The sequence below is a fragment of the Arvicola amphibius genome, chromosome 6 (genome assembly GCF_903992535.2).
Source record: "Arvicola amphibius chromosome 6, mArvAmp1.2, whole genome shotgun sequence".
Lineage (NCBI taxonomy): Eukaryota > Metazoa > Chordata > Mammalia > Rodentia > Cricetidae > Arvicola > Arvicola amphibius.
In genome coordinates, this window is record NC_052052.2 from 145459556 (window position 1) to 145468331 (window position 8776).

Genomic DNA, 8776 nt, shown 5'->3' on the forward strand with positions numbered 1-8776 from the left:
CGTGAGGGAGGCTTGCATGTGGCATTCTCTGGCCGCCAAACACCAGCCCCCACATAATTCCGATTTCTCTTGCCTCCACCCCCGCCCCCAGAGACTAACAAGGCAACAAGAGAATACCTCATTCAACTGCTTCTGTGAATAATATGAACTTTGTTCATTACACTACTTCAAGCTGGTTAGACCCGAGACTGGGGTGTAGCAAAATGCTCAGCTAATGTACAAGGTTCAGCTCCCATCTTTAGCACTCCCAAGAGAAAAAACATGGTGCGTGTAGCATACACCTCACTCAGTATCTGATCCAAAATGAAAGGTAGAAGTAAACACAGCCATAGCCTTTATCCCAAGGGTGCACAGTTCAACTACAGGAGGATCAAGAGTTCAAGGACCTGGGCCTGTGAGTTGGTTCAGTGGGTAAAATGCTTGTCCCACAAGTCTGACAACCTGAGTTTGGTCCCTTACAGGAAGAGAGGGGGACTTCTGCAAGGAGAGGATCCATTCTACAAGTTGTCCCCCACTTGGCTACCTCTAAACTCATATCATATCCATACACAATAACAGTAAATAAAAATGAAAAGCATTCAAGGTCATATTTGGCTACATAATAGGTCTGAGGCTGGGCCGGTCTAAAGGAGCCCTTGTCTCAGAGGAAAAAGTATGTAATAAAATTTGCACTTTATGGTCATTATTAAATAAAATATGGATGACTTTAACATGCAGATGTGTTGCCACAACAATCAATCTAATTGTACACACGACTCTGACATGACTGACGGGCAGGTATCGCATACAGCATGGTCACACTAGACAAAAGAATGACTAAGTTTAAATGGGACAAGTGTGAAACTTCATCATACCACTCAGATTGGTGGACAATTTCAAACTCACAAATTGTTAGCTTCTGCAATTTACCATGAAAATTTTCCATTTTCTGACCAGAGTTGACCACAAGTAACAGAAACCATGGAAACCTGGACAAATGGGAGGCTATTAGCAAAGACCAATCTAGAGGCAGCATGGAAGAGGGAAGGCTCTGGGTGATGTGAGAACCCTTGAAGGAGAGGGAATAGACTGAGTCAAAGACAGATGCCTAGAAAAGCACTCTGTCTAGAGACAGGAGCGTGGCTGAGACAGAGGTTGCTGATGCAGCTGTTCAACAGAAGCCCGTCCAATGACCTCCTTATCTTATGATTCCCAGAGACAAACAACAGCCATGTGGGTGACAAGCTCTTGGGGAACACAGCTGGCTGGTCACAGATGGTCAGTAGCTGTCAACAGGAAAGGTACAGAGGGCGCTCATGTCAGAAAACCAACTCAGAAGAGCCCCAGCTCCTGCTCGCTCTCTCCTGGAAACGGGAGGCACAGAACCGCCCCCCCCACCCATTCCGCCAGCTCAGTGGCCAAAGGTGTTCAGTGCCACAAATCTGATGAGCACCCCAGAGGCCAGTGGGAATGACTGGGCCAATCAGAAGACAGACCAAAGAGAGAGACTGACTAGTGAGGGAGCCTGACTGGTAAGGAAAATGAACCGTTAGGGAAAGAAGCCAAGAGAAGGCACAGTAAGGGAGACTCATCCATGAAGGGGAAAGAAGGGGGAGAGGAAGAAGGGGAGAGGGAAGAAGAGGAGAGGGAGAGAAGAGGGGGAGAGGGAGGGAAAAGGGGGAGAAGGAGGGAAGAAGGGGAGAGGGAGGGAAGAGGGGGAAAGGGAGGGAAAAGGGGGAGAAGGAGGTAAGAGGGGGAAAGAGACAGACAGAGATGGCCAGAGAGTAAGAAGAGACTGACCAACAAAAGTAACTGAGCCCCCTCTGGCCCGTACACGGTGTCTGGCTGTGATCCTGCCTCTGAATCTCAGGTTCTCTTGCCATGCGCGGGTCAGGGTGTCACCTGGAGCAAGGGGCAGCCACCCTCCTCTGCAGGGCCAGCTGTAGGCAGAACGTGTCCGCTTTGTATGAGCAACAGTTCACCCTGTGGGACAGAGTATGAAACCATATGGGTTCCTATGTCCAGACAACTTTAACTTGGACCAGGCAGGCGTGTGTGTGTGTGTGTGTGTGTATGTGTGTGTGTGAGTGAGTGAGTGAGCGTTACTCCATCTGGCAAGATAGCTTCTCCTAGGAGACCAGTGGCGAGAGAAGGAGCCAGCCACAACCTGGAAAGTCCGTTGCCTGGTGCAGGCCTCAGGTCAGTAGTGAGGAGCAGTTCAGGCTGCTCCCTGGCTCCTGCCTGCAAAGCCACCTTTGGGAGCATCAGTGTGACAGGTCACTAGGAGCTGCCTCTCCAAAGCAGCTCCCCAGATGGTGAGTTTGTATTCTTCCCAGACTATTGACAGTTGTTTGGAATGTTATGGTGGGGTCACCACAACGTGAGGAACTATTAAAAGAGTCGCAGCATTCAGAAGGCTGAGAACCACTGTGCTAGAAGTTGCATTTTTTAAATAATATTTAAAATTTTATTTTATGTTTATGAGTGTCTTGCCTGTATGTATGTTTATGTACATGTGAATGCAGTGCCCACAAAGGCCAGAAGAGGGCAATGGGTCTCCTGGTTGTGAACTGCCAAGTGGGAACTGGGAACCAAACTCTGGTCTCTGGAAGAATGTCAGTGTTCTTAACCTCTGAGTCATCTCTCCAGCTCCCAAACTTGCATTTTAAAGAGTCCACAATTTATGATACACAGAGAGGTGTAGAGCCTGGACTTCAGGTAAATGCGAATGTTAGGCGTTTCTTTGTTCTGATTCACATACTTGAAAATGAATGATTTTAAGAATTTTTATTCTATAAAATAGGAAGCACACATAAAAATAGATAACAAAGTGAATCCTGCGTCTTGTCATTAGTCACCTTTTCCCAGCTTCTCTCTGTGCCACATGTGTGTCATGTCCCGCCCCATCTCTGTGCCACGTGTGTGTCATGTCCCGCCCCCCCATCTCTTCTTTCTTTTCTGTTCTCCTTTTTATTTGCCATGGATTTAAGCAGCCAGCACCAGAAGTTACAGCGTTCCACTTAGCACGTACGTGCTGGAGTGCGAATCTCCAGGACAGACAGTGTTCACTGCTTAGGATCGGATCGCTGATCACGGCCAAATCTCCTGGTTCTCTCCCCATTCCATGGTGCATTGTTCCAGCCCACTGGAAAGTAGACTCACAGCTGCTGTGCTCACGTTGTACATAAACATACATGCAGGCAAAACACCCATTCACATAAAATAAACTCTTAAAAATTAAAATAATGCAAGTTTGAACTTCTAGCCCAGTGAGTTTGCAGTCCCTCTCCTCTGAAGGAGGTTTTTCCCTTCGCTTTTTCTTTCCCGGTCCTGTAGGTTGAGGAAACCAGGACACTTGTCCCATGTAAAGACCCCCATTCTGGAATAAGCTGAATGTTTCTGCCCAGTGTCATTTATCATGTCCCTCTGTCCCCACATGTCCCTCTGTATCTTAGTTAGGTTCTATTGCTGTGAAGAGACACCATGACCACGGCTACTCTTATAAAAACATTTAACTGGAGTGGCTCACTTACAGTTTCAGAGGTTCAGTTGGTTACCATCATGATGGGGGAGCATGGCTTCGTGCAGGCCGACGTGGCACTGGAGGAGTAGCTGAAAGTCCCACATCTTGCAGGCAACAGGAAGTTGACTGAGACACTGGGTGGCATCCTGAGCATAGGAAACCTCAAAGCCCGCCCCCACAGTGACACACTTCCTCCAACAAGGCCATACCTATGTCAATAAAGCCACATCTCCCAATAGTGCCACTTCCTATGAGATTTTGGGGTTCAATTACATTCAAACTACCACACTTGGCCAGCACAGCACCATGTGACCCCATGTAGCATACCATCTAAAACCATCTCTCAGGCGATATGCCATGTGCTATGTGCAGAGATGCTAATAAGGTGTCAACCTGATTCAAGTTCTTACAAAGTTGATAAATCACGGGTTAGCGGAAGGACTAGAATAATCTAGAAGGTAGTAAGAGTTGGTAGCGGGGACTGATGAGGTGGCTCAGTAGATAGAGTACCTGCTGGGTAAGTCCAGGACTTCACAGACCCACTGCAAACCGTAAAAATCTAGGCAATTCGACTCATATCTGTAACCCCAGACTTGGGTGGGCTGAAGCAAGAGGTCCCTGAAGTTCATTGGTGATGGAGGATTCCCATTGGCTAATAAAGAAACTGCCTGGCCCATTTGATTGGCCAGCCCTTAGGTGGGCGGAGTAGACAGAACAGGAGAAAGGAAGTGAGGTAGATGGCTCAGAGAATTGCCACGCCTCTCCTAAGTGAGGCAGACCGCCTTGCCTCTCCTCAGAGAGATGCCAGATGCGATGAAGCCAGCCACCAGGTCAGATGTGCTGAATCTTTCCCGGTAAGACACCCTTTGTGGTGTTACATACATTATTCGATATGGGTTAGTCAAGATGTGAGTAAGAGGCTGAAAATAATGGGCCAGGCAGTATTTAAAAGAATACAATTTGTGTGTCGTTATTTTGGGGCATAAGCTAGCCGGTGGCTGGGAGCTGGACGGCGGGAACGCGGCCCGCAGCTCCACACTACAGAATGGCGCCCAACGTGGATAACTGAATCCACAGAAAGCCTGAGAAATCTTGGGAAAGACTAGAGTAAAGCATGTTTTCTTGATAACAGCAATTTCTCGGGTCTGAGCAAGCACTCTCATCTAAGAGAGGCTTCCTGACTCAGCTTCAGCTGCAAAACCCTGCAGCTCATTAAGAGGTCCTGCCACAAAACACTTAAATGGTGTTGATGAAAAGCTTTTCAGTTTTCAGCTGTAGCAGGAAAAAAGTTTTGCTGTTTTAAAATGCCAGCTTTCTGGGTCATCCTACCAGGGCAAACTCTGACTCTTTCAAGCAGGCGGTACTGACTATGGAGCTTTTGATTGTTGTTTAACACTGTTGCAGCTTGCTTCCTGGCAGGGACCTTGAAACACTGTAGAATTGTGGCAATGAACATGGCTCCTGCGGGTACCTCCGCCATGAGGCTAGAAAGCTAAGGCATGGGCTAGATCCAACTGCCAAAGTTACGGCTTTAGTTCTACCGATTTTGGTGGGTAAATTAAAGACTTATGTGGTCACAAAAAGAGAGATATACAGTAAAAGAAAGATTCAGTGTCGAAGAAAACATCAAAATGGTTTACAATGTGTTGAAAATATATGTAGGCTAAAGGTTACAGTTCTTAAAAGTAAAAAAGAAAAAGAGAGAAGGAGTAATTTGGGTGTGATGGTACACACCTTTAATCCCAACACTTGGGAGGCAGAAGTAGATTGACCTCTATGACTTCAAGGTGTGGTAGCACACACCTTTAATCCCAATGCCTGGGAGGCAGAGACAGACAGATCTCTGTGAGTTCAAGGTGTTGTAGAGCACACCTTTAATCCCAGCACTGGGGAGGCAGACGGATCTCTGTGAGTTCAAGGACAGCCTGGTCTAAAGAGTTATTCTAGGTCAAAGATATACAGAGAACCTGTCTCAAAAAATAAAAGTAAAAATAAAAGAAATAGAGGTTAAAGTAAAGTCACATAAAGATGGAAAATACACAGAAAATCTTGATACTGTATGCTATTATGCTCTCTTTGAATTGTTTGAATGCTGAGGAAGAAGCAACTAAAAGATATTTGTTTATAAATGCTGCTGAACTAATCCAAGAAAGATATTTTGAAAATACCTTGACTTCAGAATTTGGATCTAAGGATATGATACTTTGGAAAAGAGATTCTTCTTTTGTTTTTTACAGAAAATGAGACCGTATGGATTGCTTCTATCCCAATATGGTATGATAGACCACGCCCTCCTGAAAGGTTGTCCTGAGCACCCTCAAAAAATTACTTCACCCAACTGATGACTGAGATGAACCTGGCACACAGGTCACACCATGAAAGATCTGATTAACAGCGCCCCCATTCAGCAGGAAGCAGTTTGGAGAGAAATAACTGCGCCCATGTTCCCAAATATTGTTTATACATGTTCTTTTACATTTAAAGGGGGATATGATATAGATATGAATAATTTGCATTGGTATAGATTTTGCTTTATTGATAGAGATTTAAGGTCAATCTTGTTATATGTATTTCTGATACTGATTAAGGTATTGTGATTGTGTAGTTCATTTTAAAAATGTAATGTATAATTAAGAAATATAGGTTGTTAATGGATAGTCATCAATAATAGTAAAACTTGTAGTTATGTTAGATTTTCTAGATATATAGAGAAATATTTAAGTTAAATAGGCATTCTTCATATCTTTCAAAGACTACAGAATATCGCATTTTAGATGTTTTAATAACTTAGGGCTTTTTATGACAATGAGACACGTCAGCTCCTGGCAGCACCAGCTACTTCAAGAGGAAGATGGGCATCGAAGAGGAACCTTATGGAGTTTGATAGCCACTTGGGCAAGAAACTGCTCTTGCCTGGACTGTTGGCATAAACTGGACACAAAGAACCCACAGAAAGAGGACTGCTGAACTTGCCTAAAAGTGAGATGATCTTTCAGGTTTCCTGATTCATGAAAGAGTCTGTGAGACATTCTACAGGACACAGCAGATACTGACTGAACTGCCTTTGAAATTTCCTGCATCATGGAAATGTCTCCTGGAAACTATGGGCCTGTAGGCCGAAGATGGATGCCCCAACAGTACAAAAGAACTTTGGGTGACTGTCCAGGCAGCGAGATGTCTCTGTCATTTCTAGAGTTTGGAAGTTGCTTATTTCTTGTTTACTTAGGTAATATTATATCCTTCTGGAGTCTTTGATGGAGTTGAAGAATGGATAGATATAGTTTTCCTTAGTTATGATAAAAGATAAAGTAGATATAAATACTGGAACTGTAATTCTTACTTGATAACTGTTTTGTTATATGTAATTTTACTATGTTAAAGTTAAAGCCTTTCTTTTTTTTAAACAGAAAAAGGGGAAATGATGGAGGATTCCCATTGGCTAATAAAGAAACTGCCTGGCCCATTTGATTGGCCAGCCCTTAGGTGGGCGGAGTAGACAGAACAGGAAAAAGGAAGTGAGGTAGATGGCTCAGAGAATTGCCACGCCTCTCCTAAGTGAGGCAGACCGCCTTGCCTCTCCTCAGAGAGATGCCAGATGCGATGAAGCCAGCCACCAGGTCAGATGTGCTGAATCTTTCCCGGTAAGACACCCTTTGTGGTGTTACATACATTATTCGATATGGGTTAGTCAAGATGTGAGTAAGAGGCTGAAAATAATGGGCCAGGCAGTATTTAAAAGAATACAGTTTTCGTGTAATTATTTCGGGTTTTAAGCTAGCCGGTGGCCGAGAGCAGGGCGGCGGGAAGCCGCCTGCAGCTCCACACTACACATTGGCCAGCTAGTCTAGCTGAATTGATTCAGTGAACAACTCTATCTCAACATACAGAGGTTGAGGAGGGGCTCGTGTGGCCCTGCCCTTAACTGAGTAACTATTGAGAATTGACGGCTGCAGGAGAAGGGAGTCAGTTTTCTTTAAGGCTGTTGTTGTGCCTGATAGGTTGGCCATGCTCCAGTGTATGGCCCACATCCATGAGTATGTGGGAAGAACAAATTGGATTGTTAAAAAAAAAAAGGACATGGAGTTGGGGGAATAAACGGCAGAAGTGGTTCTGAGAGGAATTAGGGAAAGAACATGAGTAGATATGATCAAAGTACATTGTATACACATGAAAGTCTAAAATAATTAATAGAAACATATTAAAATAAAATAGAGTTTGAAGAGAAGAATTGGTGGTTAAGAGCACTCTGCTGCTGTAGAGGATTTGGGCTTAGTTCCCAACATCTATGTGGCAATCCACAGCCATCTGTAGCTATAGTGCCAAGAGATCTGACACCTTCACAGGCACTGGGCACACATAAACAGACATACCACCATAAAAAGCAATTCTTTAAAATATTTTTCTTTTTTGGTTTTTGGAGACAGGGTTTCTCTGTAGCTTTGGAGCCTGTCCTGGAACTAGCTCTTATAGACCAGGCTGGCCTCGAACTCACAGAGATCCTCCTGCCTCTGCCTCCTGAGTGCTGGGGTTAAAGGCGTGCGCCGTCACCGCCTGGCTCAAATATTTAAAAAATTTTTAATAAAATTGTGGCTGGAGAGATGGCTCAAAGGTTAAGAACACTGGCTACTTTTCCAGAGGCCCTGAGTTCAACTCCCAGCAAGCACATGGTGGCTCACAACCATCATATAATGAGATTTGGTGTCCTCTTCTGGTGTATAGGCACGCATGCAGGCAAAACACTATACATAATAAATAAAATCTTTAAAAAAAGATGTTCTCTGACCTTTACATGCATGACCTGGTATCCACACACCACACCAATTCTGATTCCACCAAAATCAATAAAGTCAATGTAATAAAAAGGAGTCTTCCTTGTCATGCTTGAAAAAAAAATATTTGCCCTGGAGATTTAGCTGAGTAGTGTGGAACTTGTCCAGTGTGGTTCCTAGCACTCAAAAAGGAAAAAAAAATCTTCATGAGTTGGAGGCCAGCCTGGTCTACAAGCGAGTTCCACAGTGGTCACACAGAGATACCCTGTCTCGAGAAATTAAAAAACAAAACCAAAAAAATATTTACTAAAATAAAGATTGCAGGTATGATGAAGGCAAAACACCCAGCTTCAACCTTCACCTTCACAGGCACATGCTACACATATACAACAACACATAGACATACAAATTTAAAAATCAGATAAAATAGGGGCTGGAGAGATGGCTCAGTAGTTTAAGACACTCATTGTGCTTGCAGAGGACCCGGGTTCAATCCCTGGAACCC